Consider the following 25573-nt stretch of genomic DNA (forward strand, 5'->3'; position numbering starts at 1 on the left):
TGTTTTGCTCTGCAGGAGAATATATATACACATATATATTAATTGTTTTAAGCTTTAGGAATATCTTACCTAAAGCAAACAGGGAGCCAGAAGACAGATCTATTTTTAGGTGATATTTCTCAGCTTGTTTTGGCAAGACAAACACCCAAGCATTTGAAAGACTTGTATCCGTTGAGATTATAAACTTTGAGAATATACAGGTCAGTCCCTGTCTTGACTGCTTCCCAGATGGAACTTTACTTCAACAGCTTATTTGCTGTTCGTATGGTATCTGGGTCAAGGTAACACTCATCAGGCAGGGTCCTATAAAATAAGGTGCTGGTATATAATTTTCTAGATTACTCCATGGTTTTTGGTGTCTCCTAAAGACTCTTCTATAATCATTCATCCCCTTTAGGCATTAAAAAAAAAGTAGTATTTGCAATCTGTTTTCTTCCATCAATACTCCTGCAAACTTCAGAAACTCTACAGTAACAGGAACTGACTGCTCTGATTTTAAATTCTGTATAAACTGAATTTAATCTAAAGGAATACTAAACAGAAAGGAATTCCTCAATGACAGCTGCCTGTCTGCAGTGGAATTGCCAGCTCACAGCATGAACCAATGGTTAAGTGCCAGGTGAGAAGATATGGTGAACCCAAGGAGCCCCTCTGTACACCTGAAGTTGCATTTACAGGATCATCTCCTACTTCTGAAGGAAGTGTTGAACAGTATAGTAGCCCCAGCTTGAAGATTAGGAGCACCCATAGTTAGAGAGCACCAAGTACCCCTCCAAGGAGCTCAGCCTTGCACAGCATCTTTTCTTTCACATAGTAATTTTTGTTCTTAAGTAAAAAAATCAGTCTACATAAGAGTTTAGAATACAAAGGATGAAACAGATTTGCCATAGTGTGGCAATTAGCAGAGTTCTGTTTTGCAGAAGAAAAATTATCATCCTTATTTTACAAACAACAGTGCTAGAATGGTTTTGGGGTTTATTAATACCAACAGAGACAATTTCTATTCAAATAAACGTAACTACAGACAGTCATCTGGGCTAGGCATGGTAGAATTACACAAGCAGATTGACTTACATCAAGCCTACAAAACTGTTACCAAAACGTATACACACCTTTTATGCTTGGAAATGCTAGACTTTGATCTCTATTTCCATTTAAACCACATCTAGGGTCTAATTTCCCTTTCTTCACATTTTTATATTCTCAAAATCAACATCAGCAAGTTCTCATTCTTTTCATGTTGGGAGAAAAAAGGCCAAGGAGGAAGAGAACCAACCAAAAGGAACAGGAGTGTTCCTGGGTTGCTAGCTGGCTTAGGGTGATTGATATTTGAGGAAAAAATTAAGTAGAGACCAAAACTTCTTAAAATTTTCTAAAAAAATTTATTTAGTACAAGTTTAGTACAATGGAGAAGGCTCCTCAAGCTAGGTAAGAGCTGAGTTGCATTGGGTGTACACTGGACCTAATTAGTTCAGCTTGTAATGTGCTTCATCAAAAACTGTATTAGAAGACACAAATCTCAAGTAACTTTGCTTTACACCTGAGAATCTGCATTTTTAAAAAATGCTGATTAATGATACAAAGGTTCTAGCCCTATCCATAAAAATATCTTATTCTACAGAATACACTTCCATAGCTCACCTGTTTTTTCCTCCAAACAAAATAAAAGAGACTTTTGTGAGATAATCTTCCACTCCCTTGTTTGTGTAATGTCAGCCATGCAATCAGTCAACCAGGAAAGACAAAAACATGGTGGCAGTGCACTGATGCTGTCTATAGTTTTGTGTCTGAGACTTCAAAAAGATTCTGTGTCCACATATTCCCTGAAAAATATTCAGAAACTTTTCAAAAGACAGATGAGAGCATGATTTTATTTCTCCACAGTGAACATGCAGCAGTTCATGCTCAAATGAGGACAGAGTCATACCCAGTCACGAACACCTACAGAGGTGGGTGCAGTCATTTGTGTTTTTGTTCCAGGACTGCATAACAGACATAAGCCAGATATAGCTTGGAAGCTGAACAGTCCCAGAAGCTCAGCACTAAACTCAACCCCACATATTTGTTGCTGAGTAATCAACTTTGATTCAGCACTGTATTAATATATTCAAAGCCTCATGAAGGCTCGATAGCTCAGCTGGTATTCCCCTTCTACATGCCAGAGTTCTCTTTAGAGTACTCAGATAGTACAGAGTCTTACTGTGAATTTACCTGTAGTTTACAAAATTTTAAGGCCTCTTACACTGTCAAAGCAGAATAAGCCAAAAGGTATCCACAGTACAGTGAAATTAAGGTTTTACTATAAAGCTTGTTATCACCTTAGGCAAAAGCAGGAGAATTTCTACTTATTTTAATTTATCACCAATTAAAAGAAATTTATGATCACTAATCTAGGTATTGTAGAAAACAAACAGACAAACATAAAAAACAAATAGAGAAAGAATAAAGAATAACACATCAGTAGACATCCTTTCTACTCCTTCCTCAGGCTCACACCTATCTTGTCTCCTTCCTAGTCTCAATTTCCTTTATTCTTGCTGGGAGATGAACTGAGCTCACTCTGCTCCTACCATGAGGCAAAGGATGTCTTAGGAAGTTGGACTGTGCATACAACAGCTTCTACCTGTTTCTCTGTAGCTGTTTTCTTCATCCACTCAAGAACTGTTCAACCTGAGAAGCAGCCAATCAATAAGTGAACAAGTAGTCCTTCACAGAACTCCAGCAAAAAAAGTGTGCATACAAGAGGCGGAAGCAGGAGAACTGGAAAGAATAGTATATGAAGATATTGTTTGATTGTGCAAGCATGGAGTTAGGAAAGCTAAAGCTGACCTGGAGCTGAATCTGATGAGAAACGTGAAAAACAATAAGAAAAGGCTTGGGAAAATGTCGTGCCTTTGTGACAAAGGATACAGAAAAGGACAAGGTATTCAAGATTTTCTTTGCCTTGTATGAATAGTTTTCAGTAATCCAGGCCCATGAGATCTGTAGAAAAGTCTACAGCAAGGAATACTCCCCTTGGAGGATGAGGATTGAGACAGAGAACAAATAAACAAATTGGGTAAATCCAACTCCATGGAACCCAGTGGGATGTGCTCATTAATGCTGAGGGCGCTGGAAGGGGTCACTGTGAGGCTTTTCATAACTTTGGCAGATGTTGGTGATAAGGAGATGTTCCTGAGGACTGAAAGAAAGGAAATGTCAATTCTTTCTTCTGTCCATGGAATGTAGCCTCTTGGAGTTCTTCCTGTCCTGATGTGGGTCACACGCAGCTGTGATTACCTTATTTGACATCAAGTGCCTCCTTCCAGGAGTGCACCTTCAGCTAGCTCCTCCTCAGCAGTGTCACAATCCATGTGTCCACCACACCCAGCAGCTACTGTTCTTAAATACATCTGAGTGAGGCTGGCGTGGGTTCTGCTGACCAGCTAGAGCTGTAACACACAGTAGATAAACTGTGAAAAATGAGCAGAGTGATCTAAGACCCAAAAAAGAAAATGAACTAAGAAAGAACAAGAGAAGGAGGTAAGACAGAAAGACAATAGGCATAGGCAGGCTTTAGAGGTCTATTCATATCTGTGGAAAAACCTCCTTCATTAGATCAATACTGAACAGTACAAAACAAATTAAATAGAATGTCAACAGGTTTGAGTCCCATTGATCAGACTCCAATGAGGATCTGAACTTCATTACAGTTCTGGATTGTTGGAGAGTTGAGTGCTGTCTGCTTTCTGTTGCATAACTGCATTGCATGAACAACAGATCAGTGTTCCCTAAAAAAAAGGAAAAAAGAAAAAGAAAAAAAAAAAGAAAATAGAAAAATCAGAATATGAAAAGTCTTTCCTTTCTCTGAAATAAATCTACTTTATAAAGACAGTGAATTGCTTAAGGTGGCTGCAGCATTTGTCACCATTTAACCCATTTTGTAAATGTGATCAGTTTCCACCTTAATCATAGCAAGAGGCAGGAGAATGCATATTTACTTGGAAATCTATGTTAATTTCTTAGTGGAAAACACTTAACTGACCAGGAAAAGAACATACTTGGTTCAAAATAGTTAAGAACTGAGGAAATTCACATTTGTTTCACATAAAATGAAATGAGAGCATGGGACAGAAAGACACTGCTTAACACTGTAAGAATGCTATTAAAACTGACTACTCACATGTGAAAGATGTAAACACCACAGAGTGAGACAAATTGAATATAATCATTAGTGATAATACAACATTGAGCAATGCAAAGTTTTGGCTTTGTATCTGGAATACAACTCTGTGTGAGACAAATCTGCTGTATAGCAGCAATGTTAACTCCACCTGCTTTTTCTGTAAGCATTCCAGTTTCAGGCTAGGAGGACCTTTGGAAGAGATGCCATATGCAGTGCATACTACCAGCAGAATGGTAATACGATTATCTTCCTCCTCAAGAACAACAGCTTGTAAACTAGGAACCTCACCCATGTAATGTCCATCTCAAAGAATCATAGAATGGCTTGGGTTGGAAAGGATCATCTAGTTGCCACACATTAGATCAGGCTGGCCAGGGCCCCATCCATCCTGGCCTAGAACACCTTCAGGAATGGGGCACACACAGCTTCATTGTGCCAGTGCCTCACAATCCTCAGAGTAAAAAATTTGTAATTAGCATCTAATCTAAGACTCTCCTCTTTTAGTGCAAAACCATTCTGCCTTGCCCTAACTCTGTCTATAACAAGTCAGCCTCCCTCCCATTTATAAGCTCCCTTCAAGTCCTGGAAGGCCACAATGAGGTCTCCTCAGAGCCTTCTCTTCTTCAGGCTGAACAAGCCTCAGTCTTTCTTTATTAAAGTGCTCCAGCCCTCTGATCATCTTCATGGCTCTTCTCTGGATCTGCTCCAATAGCTTCATATCACTGACTCCCATTTTCTGATATTGCATACACTTTTCCTTATAAACCCGCTCAGCAAGCTGTATCTAAGAACAGTTAAGTTCCTTGACCTAAACTCATAATAGGTCTGCTAGAACCTTTCAAAACTACCACTGCTTTTTTGTTTTCTTTTTATTTTCCCTAACCTAGAGCAATTCATAATCAAATATATATATATATTTAGATGCAACACTGTCTTTCAGCTCAGGTTGTTCCTTCACTTGCTCTCCTTCATCCATATTTAGGGACCGCAATCCTGTTCTTTCTTTCACTATTTTGGGCCATAAGAACCATTCCTTCCCTGTCTCTTAAAAGTCAGGAGTCATTCTATAGACATTTCAGTCATCTTCTCTCTTCCTGTTTTGTATCAAATTCAGCTTCCTGGAAAAACTGTATGAGGTGACAGAGGTAAAATTTCCTACAATGCAACAGTTTAGTCTCCCAGCTGTCTTAAAAATATATCGGATACATTTTTTTTCATAATTGTTTGTATTCATTTTTCATACTTATCATACGACTGACTCCACAGCATATGCTCCATCCTGTTTTCCAAGTGAACTCCCATTTTTCCATTTTCAATGGAAAATACATAACTTCTGCACCTTGACATTTTAAACACAGGACAGGGATCTAAATCACCTAATAGCACAGAACCTATGCAGCTGCTATGATTCTCTCTCTCTTGAGAATGTTCATCTCTTCTCCTTTCATGGAGAAAAAGAATTACTCTAATAGAAATACAATGTGTTGCATGTTTGCATGACCTCATCCTCCTCTTGTCTCTTTGGAAAGTACCCTACACTTGACATGCATTCCAACTACACACTGCTTTGTAAATGTTTTTTATTCCTTATTCCCAGATCTTATTTTAAGCTACTAGTCCCTAAACGAGGGTCAAGACCTTACTTTTATTCACAAGCTTGGCAGTATAGTTTGAAGTGGGGTCATGAACTCAGAAGTGGGTCTTGACAGACAGATGTCCTGAGATTCAAAACCCATTCTGACCTCTTTTAACAGTGTGAAAGTTTCTAGCAGCGTAAAGCAAATGCAACAGAAGATGAAGCTCCACTTACCATCATTTGAATTCTGATGAACTAATACCTGACCTTAGCAGGAGTCATGTTGCTTGTTCTTAAGACATAACTCTTATGTGTTTACCCTGTGTGCAATTAGCAATACAATCTTCTCTGTATCAACACAGAATATTTCTAAGAAAGTGCAATGCAATTAATACAGCAAAGCACTCAGTAATACACAGCACTTTAGAAATTTAACCTAAGCTGTGAAATTATTCTGACATGCTGATAAAGTATTGCCAAGCTTCTACAGGGGTCACACACACACTTTTGGTAATTCCTGTGAGCTTAAGTTGTCTGGTTTAATTACAGAATAGTTCATGCTTAGCTAGTGCTCTGGAAAGAATTCAAGGGCAAACATATCCATAGAAATGGGACAGATGTAAAATAGATACAGACTGAGTTCTAGTAACATAAATATTAGTTAGAACCTCGTTCTAGTACACTCATAAAATGAGGAAATGACTTATTGTATTAGGAAGGGTGTGAATCAGCAATGAAATATGTGCCACAGAGCTTGTCCCACAGTTGTCTAGATAGTCACCCTTCTCCCTTGAGTATTCCCAGACCTCAGAGCAATGAAGGCATGAGAATGGCTTTCTCTCACATCAGAATGAGGTTGCAAGGCAAGAGGATGTATGTCCTGGAGTTAAGAAACTTGCTGGAGTCCACCACTAGTAAATAGTGCCCAGGAGCAGTCCCAAGCACTGGAATGCTATACAGCTCCCCTGCAGTAGGGCTTCTAGATGTACTTTTGATCTGTGCCATTAAGCACTTCCAAGCAACTCCTAGACATGTTCTGGGGGGTCTGAACATTTCCAGGATCATTCCCAGCAAAGATTCACATGCAAGTGCTTTTCTTTGCTGGGAGAAAGAGTTTATTAAAATAGCCATAGGCTATTCCTGACAGTAAGCTGTTTTAAATTACATAGGTGGGGTGTGAAAGATTCCATAACCTCTAGTAAAGCTATTTGTGATGTAATGTGTTATCACGATTAAGGTATTGAGACTACTACCATAGTAAGATAATAAAGAGGACCTCTGAAATACACTGAGCAAGAAGCAAGACCACAAACAGCTTTCAAAAAGAAGGATGCAAAAATATTCAATATTCATTTTCGTTGTTGTATGAGACCTGCTCATAGTATTGGCCCTGAATCCACCAGACTTCCCCTGAGTGTGGAGTGTTCAACAGGAGGCACAAAGAAAACAGAGCTAGATGCAATGCTTGAGGAAGGTCATGCTACAGGAAGGATATGCCAGCCAAAACATAAACCCTGTGGTTTACGCTAATAAGAAAGTCTTCACCACACTGACAGAAGAAATCTTCACATTATATGTTAACCCTCCTCTTCATTCCATCATTTCTTTTATCTCTTTCCTGAAGAAGAGTAGCTGACACCCAATCTCATGCTAATGCCACCTGCTTTTCCCTTTTGATGGGAGTTTTTTTCTCCTCATGATCCATTGCTCATGGTCCACTTTTTTTTCTAAGCTGCATTCTTCACTTTTGATTTCCTCCTTTGTTTTCTCTTAGTAATCTCCCTGAGTTTTAAGTGATTTTGTTACAATTCTCTATTATTCAAAATTTGTCAAAGGAAATGAATGTGCCTCCACAAGGGTAATACTAGCCCTCTTAAAATGACTGTGCGAATGTCCACATCCACGACATAACAAAAATAAACCATCCTCTGCTCTGATATTCTCAGTTCAAGATCTATGACTCTGAGCCCAAGTGCTTTATTTTGGTACCTGAACCACAAGCTGGCTGGCAGGACTGTGCATGAGCAGCCAGGCAGTCTTGGTCTGCTGTATTTAGACAGCTCTAGACACCTGGCACATTTGTCAGCATATTTTCCACTGTGTTCTGGCATGTATATTCAGCTGTAGGATAGTTCTTAAACACTCAGAGTATCTACACTGCATCCATTTGTATTTTTTTCCAGGTTTTACTAACATTCAGATACAAGTGTGCAGCTCCTTTACCACACTACAATTTCAAATACTAGGGAAGAAAAGTCGCCACTGTATTTGTCTGCTTATTATGAGAGCTCACGATGAGTAGGAAAACCGAAAAGCTCCTAACTTTTCAGGTTAGAATGAGTGAAAAAATCCATTTTCAGATTAAATATTTTCACTTTACAATTCATCTTCTTAAGATAAAAATTCTGGCAATTATTTTCCTAACCACTTGAGTGCATAGGTCTTGTGCCTGCAGTTAGATGTGTAGCCAGCTATATGGAGAGCTCAAACAGCTGTCTTAATATTTATGACTTGATTAAGCATATTAAAAACCTACTGCAAAGGCTGTCTCTAACATAAAGACCTACTTAACTACCCCTTGTCCTTCATGGTCAGGTGAAAAAAAAATATTCTGAAACCCATGGCTCCCTCCTCTTCTGGAGAGTGGCCCTTGTTATCATTTGCCAGGAAATAAAGCTGACCAATGACTAGTCATGTCTTTGTCATGCCTTCAGACAAAGCAACTTAATAGTTTTGAGCACGTTTTCACTATGACTGCAGCCCAATGCCACAGTTACATCCAGGTACCCAAGGAACACTTGCTCTTAACTTCTTTTAACCAAGATCTCCTTTCCCTCCCTTTCCTTCTTTCCAGGGCTGGGACTAGCTACCTTCTCAGCTGTGCGAGCGCAACTCATGGGCTTCCCCTGTAATCTCTGTCACTGAGATGATAAGGGATGCTTTTGCCCTTTCTAAAGTAGCTGCATTTCTGCCCTGTATCATGAAGATGGCAGCAGACATGAGATTTTGCATACCAGTTTTACTCTCAAAGACGCTGATCAGCACAAAGCCAAGGTCTAAACCCTATCAGTAGAAGCATGTGTCTGGCCCAGACTGGGAGCCCTCTACTCACCACTGAGATGGATAATACCCTCACTCAGTAACAAGAGTTTGCAGTTCATCAGACCACAAGCCCATATAATCTCCAATAATGTCTTCAAATGAACACTCAAAGAAAATCATAAAAATAAAGCATGAGTACATGGTGTTTCCCTTTACACTGTCATAACCTTTGAATATTTCCAGCTCAGATATATCTTAAAGCAGATAAGATTTCAACGTGTTCAGAAATTCTTGACAAATTTCCCTTAAATCATCCAGTCTCCTTTTGAACCTAGGTCAGGTTGTGCTGCTACAACTGTGTTAGGAACTTTTCCCCCCCTCAAATCTGGTTCTTACTAGTATAATTTGATGTCCTGCAGCAGTTTTCCTCTTGGAACAGATATTTAAATCACATCAACCATTGCTTACTCTTTCTCTGTGACTCATAAGTTTATAGACCTCTACTATATCAGGATGAGTCATCTCTTTCCCAGACTGAAAAATCTTAGTTTACTTCTCCATGACAAAAAAAAAAAGTCATTCTTTATCTCCAGCCATCCTTATTGCTCTTCTCTGAGCTCTTCCCAGTTGCGTTACACCCTTTTTCATATGACAGGATGAGAAAGGCATGCAGCATTTAAGGTGTGGGCAAACAACCATGCAACAGTGCTTCATATTTTACTTGAGCTTCCTTATGTTCTTAGCTGCATTGCATTTCTATCTCCTTAGAATGAGAATCAATGTCATCCTACTTCAGACAGCTGAAGATAGAGACATGATGATGTACATATACTACAACTCAAGGGCCAGAACTGTTTACCGTGTGTTCAGGTACATTTCATGTCACAGTGTACCATGATGATCTTTCTTCTACCAAGGCCTAATAATATGCTATATTATAGCATATATATATATTTTTATATATATATATAATATGAGTGTTATAACTTAGTTTCCTTAATGTTGAAAGTCCAATGTAAGAGAAGAATTCTTTGCTCCTGTAATTCTCTCATACCATCTCATCTACCATTTTTCTGAAGAACATTAAAGATCTGCCTTTTGGCTTCTCCTTCTAACCTTGCACAGGACATAGTAAACCTCTCAGATGACACAAGCACTGAAGCCTTATTCTCTTTTCAGGGTGCCTAGACTTTGTCTCTCCGTTCTCTAACCTGCCACTCTTATGGCTTTGATGCCTATGTTGACTAGGATTCCAGAATCATGCTTCACACATTTTGTGAGCCATCCCTCAGGACATTCATCACTTTTGCAGCTGTCTCCTGCTTGTTCCCAGCTTCTGGTCACATCTGTGTCCCAGTGGCAAAGTGGGGCCTCAGCTCTGCCCCATTCTGCTAGTACTCCTAAGCCTAAATCTTCAGGATCCAAAATTTTAAACAAGATTCCCAAATGCTTAAGTCACTGTGAGTCAATAGATTAAAAATATGTGCTCTGCCATAACAGTGAAGTTTAGCAATGTTCTCCTTTTCTTTGAATCAGCCTGGAAACCCCTTGAAGTCTCCCTGTTGCCCATAAAACCCTCTCTAAAAGTAGCTAACCCAACTAGCCTCTTCCCTTTCAAAAATGGCTGTCAGCCTAAAGCAAAGAAACCTGAGGTGCTGCTGCCCAATTTCAACTGCATTAAAATGAAAACTCATATCAATTGGGCACCATAAGTGTTGGAGCACAGGCAAACTCAAAATGGCTTGCTTCCTTTTAATTATTTGCAGTTATAATTTTGAGAGTATAAACTATGCAAGGCTAAACAATATCTTCTCCCATGACTTATTAAAGTTGAATGGCATGCAGTCTTGTTCTTTTGCCACAGTTTCACAGAGCTGTCTCAATCTGGTTAGTGAAAACTCACTTTAAGATTAAAAGCTTTTGGAAAGAGAACAGCACATTCTGAGCACATAACAAGTACTCTGAGAAGAGCTTTCTCTTACTTTTAAAGTTAAGCTCATTAGGGATTGAGCTCGTGTTTTGTAAGTGGTGTTGCAATGGCAAAAAAGCTGGCTCCCTAATCACTCTAGGTGGAACAAACTCACCTTTACACATCTCCCACATATTTCCCTTCCCCCCCAATCCTCAGTACTCCATTCCTCTTACCTCCAAACCCACAGACAAACTTGCTGGCCATGTGTGCCCTTCACTCTGCCCAGGTGAACTGTGTCAGACTGATTGCCTGAGGATTACAGACTACTTTTACTCTCTCATTGCAGGCATGGATGTCATTTGCTAGAGCAGTGGAACAGCCTTTAGAAGCTCTTTGCAGCTGTGCTCTGCCATCTGCACCTGTACCTCTCATAATATCTGCCTTTTCTGCTTTTTAATATTACAGCATTCTGGTTCATGAAAAGGATAGCCACTGACAAACAGTTCTGATTGTATTATTTACCTTCTTCCCTGTTATCAAAGTATGAATTCTTATCCTTTCCCTCAAGAACATTTAAAACTCTGTCCTTCCTAATGCTTTTGCTTTTGTATAATAAATTGCAATTTCATACTTTTCCCCCTGTGAGTCAATCACTCTCCATTCCCCCAGAAAACTTCTTTTAAGTTTAGTCTCCAGCTTCTTCAGAATTCTCAAGTTTGCCACTACATCAAATCTTAGGGAAGAAGAAGGAGATTATAATATTTTAAGAATAGAACATCATTTTAAGCATATGTAAAGCAGAATCAAATAATCCTTAGCTCCCCTTGGAGAAATAAGTACAAGAGACCATCATGCAAAATAGGCAGTCTCTCTGTACCCCTGCCTCACACCTTTCTTTTTTTCTTCCCCTTTTTTTCTTCTTTTTAGAGGTCTTGTACTTCAATGTGTCTGGGTAGATCCCAACATGCAGCGATAATCTGCATTGAAAGAGAAAAGGATAATCCCAAAAATGAAAGCTGGAATATTTTCCCCAGCAGTAACAGTTTCTGTGAACATGCCTTGTTCTGCTTCTTCCATGTAGAATAACAAAGGTAACACTCTGTCACCCCCTCTGTGGCACCATTTTTTACAAGTCTGTGAAAAATAATGAGAATAAATATGGCATATAGTTAGGGAAACATACTGACTGTGGACTCAGAAAAGACATTGACTGTGATGTCATATATATTTAAATATTGTGTTCCAGACAGAAAAATGAAAGTTGTCTTGGCTTGTATTGATAGTGAAAATTTATTTGCCTTTGTCCACTGTTGAGTACATATGTATGCATATAGAAACGTTCCTATGAGAAAGAAAAAAAGAAAACCAACCCTATTTGGTATCGACAAAGTGGCAGTATCACATTCTGTGTGAGATAAAAATATTTCACAGTAGCCAGATGAAAGATTTCAATAACAACTGACAAACTATTTCCCTCAGCTGGTCTAAGAGAAGGAAAAGGAAAATAAAAGAGAAAGAGAAAAAGCCACAGAAACAATAAAAGTAGAAGAGAAGCAGAAGGCAGTGAAAACAGAGCACATATTTTATCACATGGATATAGCAAGAAGCTGGCTGGCATGATAGTTCATTTGATGCCAGAGAACAAAAACTCAGCTCTGGGAATGCTCTGCTTTGCTTTCATGCGGTCACTACTATCCTACCTAAGAAGAGAAGAGTCACTGTGCAAGTGCCACAGTGCTTGACATAAGGCATTAATCATTTTTCCCCAGCAGAGGCAGCTTGCCGTGCATTCTTCTCTGTTCAGGGGGAGAATTCAATAAGCACTGCCGCTACCTAATAGAGAGTGAAAGCTGGCCCAAAATTTCACTTTGAAGGCATTTTGCTGGAGCTTTCCTGTCATAATGCATTCATTTCTATAAGATTCAAAATCTTTAGCCCCTTGAACAGTAACATGAGTACACAGGTATGTGGGGTCACTCTATTGGCCCATGACACTCAGCATCCTGTCTCCAACTGCCTCCATTCACCACTGCTTTGGGAAAAGGTAGAAACCACCCAGACAACTACATAAAGCTCTCGTGGGCAAAATGCCTTCTTGGTCCTGCAGAGATCAGCGCGTGCCCTGAAGCATGAGATTTGATTACTTTATTCCAGAACATAAAACTTCTAATGCTATTAGGAAGCCTACATGCTAACAGGCATTTTCTTGAAATACAGCTACCATGTCTAACTCAATAGGTCCCTATAGAACAGGCCATGTGCCTGGTATTTCCTTGTACTAATCAGAAATTATTAATATCATCCCATAAGTCCTGTTCATAGCCAAATGTCCATTTGCAAGAGGCCAGGGGACACCCAGTCTTAGCTTCAAGCAGAAAATAAAATGTCAATCTCAGATCTGAGCCTAATGGGGCAACTTGCTTACAAGAAAGGTCAAGCAGCTGCACACACACAGCATTTGGAGAACACAAACCTTCCCTGTAGCAGGGACTACCTAAGAGGAAATGTGTCCCTGCCAGCTGAGTGAAGTGGGTCAGCAGCCTGGCCATCAGCATTTCACCCAGAGGCTTATCCTCAGCCTCGTGGTGCACCTGCTATTTTAGTCCAGGACTCAATCTGAAAAATAGCCCTTCAAAATAGCCATGATTTGAAGGATCTTGAGTCTAAGGTATTCTGAGAGGAAAAGAAAGAGAAAGAAAGAGAAAGAAAGAATTTTTGCTGTGATCTGTCATAGTAAAGCTGACAGGCAATCTAGGTTCCTACAGATAAACACTGTAATGTCATTTCATCTGCACCACAAACAAAGATCATTCCTAACAGTCTAGGAAAAGGTAATTTTTTTTCTATAACATCATCTACTGCATGTCATTCAGCTCTCTTCTTGAGAGCTATTGATACACAGAGTTTGGTTGGAAGTATGGGCCACAGACCTTCAGCCCCTGGATATGACCTTATCAGGTCTGACCAGATAACATCACTGACAGATTTTTATTGTCCTAAACAAAACCAGGATTTCATTCCAGGCCTCTGCAGAAACTTCAGGTTCTGAAACATCCACAGTAGGATCTGGGGTTCTCAAAGCTTTGCTCTTGAATTACCCCTCAGGCATTTTCCTACCATAATGCTAGCAGCTTCCAGAGGCAATATAATCAACTGGATTATATCGAATTGTTCTGTCTACAATTTACAGTCTACAAGCAGACTCCTTTCCTCCTCCATACAGGTCTTTAACAGAATCAGTGATGCGCAGAAGTAATGCACCGTTCTCCTCCTACAGGGTTAAGGGGACATGTTTATAGAGATAGGTACATGTGTAATGTTATCAGAACTGAAAGTAAAAATAAAAGAAACACTTCCCTCTTGACTATTTGGGCAGATACTACAGAAGAGATGAGAGAAGGAAAGTGATGGTCTCTGCCTAACCACCATATTAACTGTGGCAGTCTACCACTTGTAGGTGCACTGAACTGACAAAAGCCAAATTAGAAAAGAGTTTTATATCTATGTAACTATCTTTTTTGTTGTTGTTGTTGGTGGTGGTGGTGGTTTTTGGTTTTTTTTTCCATGTGTTAAGAAAAGACCACACAGGATAAATAGGGAAATTATTGTAGTACTTTGAAGTAAGCATCTTACAAGCATTCTGTGATTTGAATTCTCTGCTTAACATATAAAGTGAGCCAACTGATTGTTAAAAAGCATGTTTATTGAGGATTAACATTCATATAAAGGATGAATGCTTCCTAAGCGTTGGCATATCTGTTTTTAATGATCTACTGGCATGCAATTAGTCAAGAATAATGAACCTTTAATCTACATTAAATGCGTGTTGGAGACATTTGTTACAAATTGTCACTGAGTGTTTCTTAGTGGAGGCATCGACATTTTTATGTTTTATCAACATTTCAGAAGTATAGAAATAATCATAGGCTCTTACTTTTATCACTTCTCACTGAGGAAAGCCTGGCTGGAGTAATTATGCCATCTAGATTAATGCCCTGTTTCTCAGAAGCTGGGAAATGGTTTCCTTCCCACATTTGCATTCATTAAAACTCATGAGCATTGTTTCCTGTTAATGCCAGCATTCTAATGACTTCTTAAAGTTAGCAACGTTAAGATTTGAGAAGAAAAACATAAATTAAAATAGCTTCAATAAGTTTTCTTACTATAACAGCCCAATGAAAACACTGCAGATGAGATAGGTGGGTAAGAAACAGTTCTAACTTTCAAGCTGTCACTGCTACAGAGCATTTTACGGTTGTTCTGCACCAGCAAAGCCAAGCTTTTTTTTTTTTTTTTTTTTAAGGCAAGCAACTGAAGAATGACTTCTCCATCTGAAATATCACCTGTGCTTCCAGCAGGTGTTACCTTGCTCAGGTGAAGCTGTGAGGAACTTTTCTTGGTTCAGTTTTGCTGCGCACTCTGTGCCCATGGCGGTCACCCCAGCACTGACCTTCAATTCATAGGTTACAGGGATGCATGTGCCACTGCACTTACACTGTACTATTACATACTCTTGAAAAGTCCTGTGATCACAGCGCCGGGGGACTTCTGGTTATTTGGAAAAGCTGAAGCCTTAATTCTGGTGGGCCCAGGATCGGGACTTAATGCGTTTGGATAGGCACTTGACAAGAGGAGATAACAGAATTATTTAAATGAAAATAACTGTTACTTGTTCTCCTGTATTTCTAAGTTAGATCTCCTGAGGAATTCTTTGGGTCAAGCAATACACTTCTAGAGATGTTACAGTGGATACAAAGTGTTAATCATTACTATTTTGTCTGTGTTAACCAGTGGTTTGGTTTTTTTTTTCCTTTTTAAGCGGGTGCAGCTGTCTGTTTCCTGAGAAACAATAAGGCCTTGAATTACTCAATAGGAAACTCTTATTCTTATGAAGAATTATTATTACAACCATTCTTTTACATACACATTCCTCTGGAAAAACTAAAAAAGGAGAAGCAGTTTCTCTCAACAAGGTTGCAAGGATCTGCTCCTTACAAACAAATACTTTTCAGCAGATCCACTGCATTTGTCCTTGCACCCAGAATGAGCTTCCTCATTATGAGGACAAATAAGGAAAAGCAAGTCAACTTGCCATGTATCTTAATGGTCTCTTAGTTTAAATGGCAGTGTGCTTCCCATTATCAGCAAATAGCTAGAAACTTCATGTTTCAAATTTGTGTAAATGTGATTGCTAAAATTAGTACTATTCCACTTGGCAGATGAAAAATTAAAGCACAGAAGTGAAGGTAATGCAGCCTGTCATGGCTCTGTTTCTGAGAGATGTGTGCAGGACAATGCGGGAAGTGACAAGAGATTATAATCCAGATTTCCTAAACCTGTGAATATCATCCTGAACATCCTTCTGCCTTTCTCCTCTTGTCAGTAGTATCACCAGAGTGATCACTACCAAGCGTCAAGTATGTATTTGGAGAGGAAGTGGGAGGGTGTTTTAGAAAGCAAGCAAGCCCTGTATGCTTCAGCTGTCATCTGAAGCTAGAAAATGAGCTTTGTTTTCTCTTCAGGGTGCAATTAAAATGCTGTTTGTTGTGGACATATGAATAATATGCACAGAAGAACTGGGACAAGCTGAGGAATAAAATAACCAAATGGCTAATACCACTGAGCCTTGAATACCCTAAAAACTGCTTTCTCTAGAAAAATGGCTAAGAAAGTATGAGGACTTTTTCACTGCTGTTGTCTCCTCTGCCTGTGACCAAAAGTGAGGCTTCCCCTTGCTTTTTTCTTGGTATCATGACAGAAGCCCTCCCCAAGTAAGTACCACAGTGGTTGACCAGAATGTATCTTTTTCAGAAGAAAAAAAAAGAAAAAAACATGCTAATTTCATAACACAACATTGTTGTGGAGAAACATACTGAGATTGGAAATTGTGCTTATGAAGTAGCCTTGCATTCCTGTGCATCTCTGGCATGCCATAACCCTACCCAGCCCCCTGCCTCCAGCAGAACAATGCATTTTTATAGAAAAGGCCCCTAGGCATGACTGCAGTTGGATTGTTTTTGAAATGACCTTAGACATAGGCCACATCCATTCACAGGGCAAGGAGAGACAGTCCTTATCTCCTCAAGAGAGAAGCAAATCATGTGGGGAGGCAAAAGCATACAGTTACCACTGACAAATATACAATGAAAAGCAAATCTACTGTAAAACTGAAATTCTTTTCAGTAGTGGAATGAAACTGAGATAAGGCTGAGAAAAGCTGTCCTCTGAAACTTATCAGGAAGTGTGTGGCTTTTTGTTTTTTGTTTGTTTTGTCACACACAGAAGACCTTGCCAGCACAGTGAGAATCCAAGAGAACTTAGTGTCCCCATTCTGGCTGAAAATGGCCATGATAAACAACTGGAGGGTGCTGATAGCATATTGCACTACACGCATTCTCCACAATATCCTTGCATTGCTCATTTTAAAAGAAGAAAAACATTTCCTGCCTGGATAAATAACAGAGGAGGGCAAATGTTCTGGAGTGACCCAAGACAAAGGCAGGGTTTTGTTTTGTTTTCTTTTAACGAGACTCAGAGAATAATAATGGTTCAGGATAGCAGCTAACAGCCCAGTTGGGCTTTTGCCCTTGTTCTCAGAAGGAACAAAAACAGCCTTTCCAGGCTCCTGAAATTTTTTCTGTGTATCTGTCATATCTCACCCAGGAAGGCCTGCTAATACTAGGAGGGTGATATTGCTCATACTAGAATTTGGTATTGTAAGGCCTTGCGGTCTTAAGATTTCTTCTTTATGTTGATTCATGAAGCTGTCTTTTCTCAAGATCTTTCTCCATTAAATAACTGTAGGTTAATAGTGATACTAATGACTGTAGTAGCTGTGCATGCAGCTGTTCTCTTTACTGACACTAAAAAAGCAAAAGTAGGTCCTGCATTCAGAAGCTTTTATTCCAAAGCATCTTAAGTACTTTACATAAGAATCTGCCTGACATTTGCAAATGTAGTATTTATTTAATTAAAGTACTTTAAAATATCTTGAATAACATGTTAACTCATGAGTGTTAGAACCAGAGAAAGACAAGATCTGAAGAATCAGTTTGCTGGATTTTCCTTTCAGAAGCAAGAGGCCTGGTATTGAGCTTTCACCAGCGTCTCATTATTTTTGCTCAGCTGGCCTACAGAGAACTCTTAACACCACTGTCAACTGCAAAAGGATCCAGGGTCAATGTTTTGATTGCATTCAAAAACAATTTCTTGTGTAATGGAAGAATATATACAAAGGCAGTCAGCTCCAGACACTCAGACCAGTCTTTCTTGGTGTATAATATCACCAGTCATGAGAAGTTTCCACTGTCCTCAGCTCTTAGTTCTGTAGAAGACTAAAAGTAAGAGAGGCTTACTGGAGGATTCTGCTTTAACATCACTGAAAATCAGGTCTAATTCCAGAAAGATCAACCCAACTATACTAGCATAATGTTAGCATAAGCGAGAACACAAGCAATATATAATACTGCTGTAATTGTTGGCACTAAGAGTCCTGCCCTCCTGTGTATTTGTTCTCTTAATTTTGAATGTCTGCCTACTGTCTTTTCACAGGCTGAATTTAAGAGCTATGTTAGCCCCTGTTTATTTCTTTTTGTCTGGTGACACCCACTCTCAGACGTTTTATTTCAGGTTCTCCTGATAGGGTTAGGAAAAATTGGTAGACTGTGAACTTTGAACAGGGTTTTACCATTAAGAAAAGATTGCAAGTTTCTCTTTCTTTAGGCCAAAATTGCTGTCTTTGCTGTAAATCTCTGGATGATCTCATTTTAAAAGTACTGATAAACAAATGTGAACCACTATTAATAATTCTTATCTTTGTTCAGTTCTCCACTTAAATTTTCATTAGTCTCTTCACACTTTTTATTAGCATGGAGAGGACTTTGCATCTAATAAATTGTGCACTACTGATAGTTTCAGGTATGCTCCCTCTTTCTGTTACATGACATGTAGTAGTGCATATTACTTCAAACCTTTTTTTGCATCATCACATTGGTAGTGTTCAGGTATCATTGTTACCTGGAGTAGTATTCATCTCACGCAGTTATCCCAAAGTTATAACATCTGCTCAAGACTGTTACCCTAATTTCTTCTATAGTTAAAAGAGAGAATCCATTATGCCAATATACAAATCTTTCCTTCTTTAGATCAGCAAACTGAACTGCCTTACATAAACTAGAGCCTTACTCTATGCAGGTAGCATGGACTACATGTCAGCTTTCTTATGGCAATGATTAAATGAGATGAACTTGAATTCTGGTGACCAGAGCTGAGGTCCACAGGCATACAGTGAATGGGAAAAATAACACTAAGAATAGTAGTTCTAAGCAGGTAGACAAGAAACTTCACTAGAGATTCTTATTGTTGGCTCTGTGGCTGTGATTAACCCTTAGTTTTATGAGTGGTCCCAGTGGAGAGGCTGAGAGCCCTCACTTCAAGACAAAGTAGGTTGAAACAGACAGTACTTTTAAAAGAGATGCTTATGCCACATTTATTTACATAATACTCATGCCCGTTTGATACTGATGCAACACATATCACTGCTTAAACTGAATTTTTTACAATGGTTAAAGGGGTAAAAAAACACATATCATTCATCCCTTATCCATCCAGTTGTCTTTTCCTTTTTGAGTAAGTGAAGATTTGCTAATTGCTCCTACATGCAGTTTTAATCCATGAACAAATGTCTCATAAAAGTGTCTAGCAAACATTAACGGTATCTTTAGTTTGTGATTTAGAGCCCATGTCACTCTTCCAAGATAGGATAAAAATACTTCCACTTAAAGTTTCTTCTCCAAATAGTGGTAAGGAGATCATAACCCCTTGAAAAAGAAAAACATGAATCTGGAAATACTGGCAACCATTTCACTAGACAAACCCAACTCAACGATGCTTTAAGAAGGATATGGAAAGAATGATACTTAAAACATCAACTATCACTTTCTTGTAGAACTTAGATTTCTTTCCATAAAGTGCTTTTATCATTTTACCAATTCTGTAAAAAATCGTGTTGCCTCCTTAAACGTGTACCAAGTTTTGCAGCTGAAAAAAAGAATAAAAGTACCATCACTTTGAACAGAACATTCTGGTGCAAGTAAACATTTTTTGTATGGAGTGAGTCTTGTAGAATCTGACCCAGTACTAATAGGCACTTTGCAGTTAGCTATTAGTTTATGCTCAATTTAGAATAATCAGTATTAATGAGAAATAGTTTGAATAAGAGACTGCTATGCTGAAGTATTTATTGTGTCAATACCTCATTAAGAAAACTTTCTTTCTAGTCCTGTTAGACGTTTTAGCTTGCAAGTGACTACTTGAGGACGAAGAGATGTTAGACAGAAGTTAGTGAGGGAGATTCCCTTGTCTTATTTTTGTTCCAAAAGGAAAATATGTTTTGATACAGATCTCAAGCCATCCAAAAATACTTGCCTTGCTAAATGTCATCGGTCAAAATAAAAATAATTTGTTAAAAGGGCTGGCGTGGTAGAACTGGGGATAAGAGAAATACATGCAAGTGCAGGCTAAGGCACAGGACACCTAAAGTGTGTACGGATTAGAGTGAATCTAAGTTCATGAAATATAGGTATTGCATTTAATAACATTTAATTTTAGGGCTTCATCCAAAAGCATACATCTTCATTTTCCTCTGCAGCAGAGCTGAGATTTGAGCACTAAATTACTCTGCTCCACAGAGCTGCAGCTGCTTAGGACAGGCTGACTTGTGATACCTGCTTTCCTCAGGTTTTTGGTCAGTGCCCAAAGAAGGGTGATTGTGATGTATGCAAACACTGGATGCAAACATGGAGACAGTTTTGCAACCTGTTAGCTTTTAAGTCTCATGCTCCCTCTCCCTGTCTTCCTGGCCCAGTGAGTGTTTGACTCCTCACTGCACAAGGTTTCCTCTTGAATAGAAGCAATGGAAAACAAGTTTTCCAAAAACGAAATGGTGAAGAAATTCTTCAGAAACATCTAAATCCAAACATCCCACAGGCTGGAAACAAATAAATTAACTACATTCCTAAGGGCTAAGTCAGGATAAATCCCACCCCACATGCCCACCAAAGCATAAGATGCTGCTCAAAATCAGAACTGGACCCTGAAACTCAGAACTTGCTGGTGCACAAGATCCTGAGTTGAAAGGGAGTTGAAAGGCTTTTAATTAGCTCTTTGTTTATTCGTTTGTTTGTATAAACAGAGATCTCCACTCAAAGGTCCACAAAAGTGACAGCACAGCACTTGGAGCCCATTCACACCCATTCACCACAGGAACAGATCAATATTTAGTTCTTTTTATAACATACTTTTTATATCATGTCTTTTTGCATCTGGGGCCCAGTTACAGGGAAATTATTTCAGGCAGTGGAGCACATATTCCATTTCAGTAGCTTGCATGTCCTTAGTCAGGCAAAAGCAAGCACGCAAGTAACAATGAAAGGGGAATAACTGTGCTGCCTGCCCACCACACTGGACTGGTACTTTAGCTTTCTGCTAAATGCATCTGATATTTTGGAAGCTTTTTCCAGACTATCCACGGACCCTTTCCCTGAACAGAATGGGCTCACCCCATCAAGAGACTGTCCTCGCAGCAGTACTAGGGGGTTGAGGGGTAGCTCCATGTACAAAAGGGCTGCCCCTTCCTGTCAGCGGTCTTGGTGTGAAGCTCAGCCTTCCCCCAGCTGGGCTGAACAGGATCGGCTGAGTTGCATATAACAGTTTCAAAAAGAGAAAGCATGCCTGGGAAGTTCCACATCACATCTCTGCAAGCCTCAGAAAGTCAAATTCCTTAGGGCTCAATCCAGAAACATTTTGGTCAGCCAGAAGACTCTCACTGTCCATAATCAGGACTGAAATGATAGTGATGACTGCTGCCAAGAGCAGCATTCACTTTAACAACTGCTGGGTAACCTGGAAGCTTTTAATCATGGGAAGAAACAGGAAGCTGTAATGTTTTGCTCTGCAAGTAGCCTCAGGAATTTGCTTAGGAAAAGGAAGCTGAGGATATTTTAAAAAAATCCTTTGTTTTAGCCCTCAAGTATCATAACAAATTAATTATGTCTTCCTGTATTTACTTTCACTTTTCCCAGCAAAGTACTTTTGGGAGGATTTTTGTTAACTTCTGCATTTTATCCCTCACAAAACACTCTTTGTTCCTATTGCAGTGCATAAAAATTATACCCTGTTCTGAACTGCTGTCCCACCTTGTGGTAGGACAATTCTGTGATGTGGAAAGTATTGCATTCCACTGTTTTTGTGGTGATATCTGACTTTTATGGAGATGTGGTTCCAGTTCAACACGCTTTGTTACTGTGTGCGTGGTAAAGTATATTATTATAGAACAAATTATAACACCCTTGTCAAACTCAGTTTGGAGCTCAGAAAATCCCATGAAGAGTCCCAGTCTAGCACTGTTCCCATAGCTCAGAAATTCCCAGACACATGTCAAGATATCTGAGAACATACAATTCTATATGGATCATGCTTTTTCATTGCTACTCCTACCCCCCACTGGACAAAGAGAAAAAAAACATCCAGATCTGCTGTGAGAACTAGGGTTGAGAAGAATTAAGGGTAGCAAAGGATGCCCACAGAAAATTTGGTTACAATTTAACAAAAAAAATATAGAATATTTTAGCTAGCCATCAATTAAAAGTAAAATGGTATGATAATGCCTTAAACATGTTATAATTGGTGGGCTTATGCTCTTATTTCCCTCTTTAGGAACAGCTCTTCAGTTAAAGAACATTTTTCAGGGCATACCATAGCTTTCCTACTTGGAGAGGAGGTCTGGTTTGGAGCTCGTGGGAACACAGGAGTGCGTTCCCAGTGAATCATTCAGGAAAACTGAATGCAAAGATTAAACTACACTCTTCTTCCCAAAACAAAGCATCTGCTTTTCTATCACTATCAAGGTACAAAAAGGTAGAAAAAATAAGTAAATAGATACACAGACATACAGGCAGATAGATTGTCTACCAAAGGCAAATATTTCCTCATGAATTGGTGTTTTTGACAAGACAGTTTACAAACACCTCTGTAAAGACTGATAATCAAAGAATAAGCAAAATTTGAAACTAGTGCAGCCATTGAAAGCCAAATTACAATGTATGGATTCACAACACACCTACAGCCCTGTGGTTCTGACCACATCTGGCTGTTCGTGCAGAAATGAGAAAACGTGCTCTAAGCCTGAAACACACTCTTGTGGTGGTGAGAGGAAGTGGAATGCTGTTTGCCATAGGAACAGCAGACGTGCCTGAGTTCAGGTTCAGACACGCTCTTGAGGTGCATTTGTTGTCTTGCTGTGGAAATGTTTTTCTGGCCTACAGTGAACAACGGTATGAATGGTGTGACACGTGCCCTTCTTCTTGTGCAGCTATACTAGTAATGGGGTCTTCCTGTGACCTTCCCACAAGACGTGTTTGAACACCTGAAGTTACATAGAATCAACTACACAGAAGAAAGAAGGAATTTAACATAAGAGCTTTTATTCCAGGCAGGTTTGAATTAGTCCTTCTTCTCATGTCTCTTTAATTCTCGGTCTTTTTTTTTTTTTCCTCCAAGAAAATGGAATTATTGTCTGGGAAATCTGACTTCAACTAGCCACCTGCCAAGTACTGACTCACATCTGTGTACAAGATGTTCCCAGTGCTTCTGTATGCATTTGTATCTATTTGCAGAACATATCGGATCAGCTGCTTTCTGTATGCATGGAAAGAAAGGAGAAAGAACCTCCAGCATAACCCAAAGGACAGGTCCTGGATTTTCTTTCTCTCCTACTTACTCTGCACACATTTCTACTCTCCATGCCTTTTAAAATAATTGATCAGTTTGGTTCAGAGAGATTGCCCAGATACTTCAAGCAACAAATCACTAGTCTTTTTTTTTTTTTTGGATATGTTATAATCTACTATGGTGTCTTGATAACAAGCTGACTAAAATATCTTAGTTCCCATTCTTTAATTAGCAAGTTAGAGCATTTCTCTAGTGGTAGTATATTCAAATGAAACAGCACTGATGGCATTGATGTTGCCTTCCAGCATACTTGGTGATGTGTGGGCATCCCCAAAATTAGTTTGGGATCTTTCATGTATGAATGTGAAGAGGAAGACTGCAGAGGATCACTGCCCTGACCAGAGCAGTTACTGCACCTAGATATTTAAAAGAAATGACAGTGAACAAACAGAAAGAAAAACACTTATTCTCCTTTCTATAGCACCCTGCCAAATAATAAAATTCTTCTAGAAGAGAGAACATATCAGACTGTCTAAAGTATGACTTTCTCAGTGTTCCTGAAATTTGGACTTCTCAAATGACCTGAAGGATGGAACACTGAAAGCACAGAAGAATGCAAAAATCAGAGAAAACAAATTCTGATGTGTCTTGAAGAGGAACATGAGCTTCTGGCTGTTGCTTTATCCACGGATGCCATTTGGCAGAAGGCAACTCCTGAACTCAACAACACACGCAACTCCTTCAGGGCACCTTTCACAGTGCTGTGTTTCTATTGAGTGCAAAGCAGATTCCTTGTTTTGTTCTAACACAGCCATCTTCAACTCTGGCTATTTCCTTAGCAAAACTAGAGTTCTTCCCTGCCAAGGAACAAAACCTATTTGCATTATGTTCAGAGTAAATGTAGGGAGTTTGCTTTCACGAAGCAAATAACACTGATTGAGCACATCTCTGTAAGTGGAATATGCTAGAAATGAGTTCGCAAAAAGAACAGAATTTGAAATTTGCTGTGGAAAAAAAAAAAATAATCTCAGATATGAAAGCCGCCAAAGGCACTGGGAATCATCACAAGAATGAAAAAGATAGCTTCCACTTAATGCTTAGCAACTGAGCTGATGATGCCTGCAACTGTTTGTCATTCTAATGATAGCTACAGATGAATTTTCTTTCTTCCTGAACATGACCTACGTGACCTCAGCGAAGTACTCCAGAATGCCAATACCTGCTGAGACTTTTTGCACTTACCATGCAAGACCTGCAGTACCACTGATCAGTAATCCCATTGTTATCACATTGGCTTCCCAGCTTTCAGCAGCAGCTTCAGTGGTGACATGGCTGGAGCTGCTGCTGCGTGCCTTGGAGATATAAAAAGAACACCATATCTGACTCACTGAGTTAACATCTATTTTGCTCTGCCAACACCGTGTTCAGTGTCTGGGAAGCTGATATAATAAATTTCTGTCCATATTGGTAATGGCAATGATTCACTGAAGCAGTCTGAAAGATCGTGTAACAGGATTAGGATTTCTCTACCTGGCAAAAGAAATAAGGATTTAACTACTATAAATTATCCCAGAAATCTTTCTTTTCCCTTGGCTTTCTTTTCCATATTTAGTTGGATTTCTGTTCTCTGATACTTTTGTTTTCCCTTCCTTCCTTCCTTCCTTCCTTCCTTCCTTCCTTCCTTCCTTCCTTCCTTCCTTCCTTCCTTCCTTCCTTCCTTCCTTCCTTCCTTCCTTCCTTCCTTCCTTCCTTCCTTCCTTCCTTCCTTCCTTCCTTCCTTCCTTCCTTCCTTCCTTCCTTCCTTCCTTCCTTCCTTCCTTCCCTTCCTTCCCTTCCTTCCCTTCCTTCCTTCCCTCCCTTCCCTCCCTTCCCTCCCTTCCCTCCCTTCCCTCCCCTCCCCTCCCCTCCCCTCCCCTCCCCTCCCCTCCCCTCCCCTTCCCTTCCCTTCCCTTCCCTTCCCTTCCCTTCCCTTCCCTTCCCTTCCCTTCCCTTCCCTTCCCTTCCCTTCCCTTCCCTTCCCTTCCCTTCCCTTCCCTTCCCTTCCCTTCCCTTCCCTTCCCTTCCCTCCCTCCCTCCCTCCCTCCCTCCCTCCCTCCCTCCCTCCCTCCCTCCCTCCCTCCCTCCCTCCCTCCCTCCCTCCCTCCCTCCC

The 25573-nt window shown here is 39.7% G+C and overlaps 1 long non-coding RNA gene across 2 annotated transcripts; it reads right to left on the minus strand.

Moving 5' to 3' along the window:
* Positions 1–1362: 1362 nt before the first annotated feature.
* LOC107311707 (uncharacterized) lies at positions 1363–25064 on the minus strand. 2 transcript variants are annotated; one of them, XR_014944042.1, is made up of 3 exons: positions 24667–25064; positions 3280–3431; positions 1363–3181 (listed from the first exon to the last, which is right to left on the minus strand). It is a non-coding gene; the product is annotated as an uncharacterized LOC107311707 (long non-coding RNA). The 2 variants fall into 2 exon arrangements; XR_004306817.2 differs by lacking the exon at positions 24667–25064 and having other exon boundaries at positions 3280–3782.
* Positions 25065–25573: the final 509 nt, after the last annotated feature.

This window comes from Coturnix japonica, chromosome 3 (genome assembly GCF_054131305.1).
Source record: "Coturnix japonica strain WE chromosome 3, WE-NBRP24, whole genome shotgun sequence".
Taxonomy (NCBI): Eukaryota; Metazoa; Chordata; class Aves; order Galliformes; family Phasianidae; genus Coturnix; species Coturnix japonica.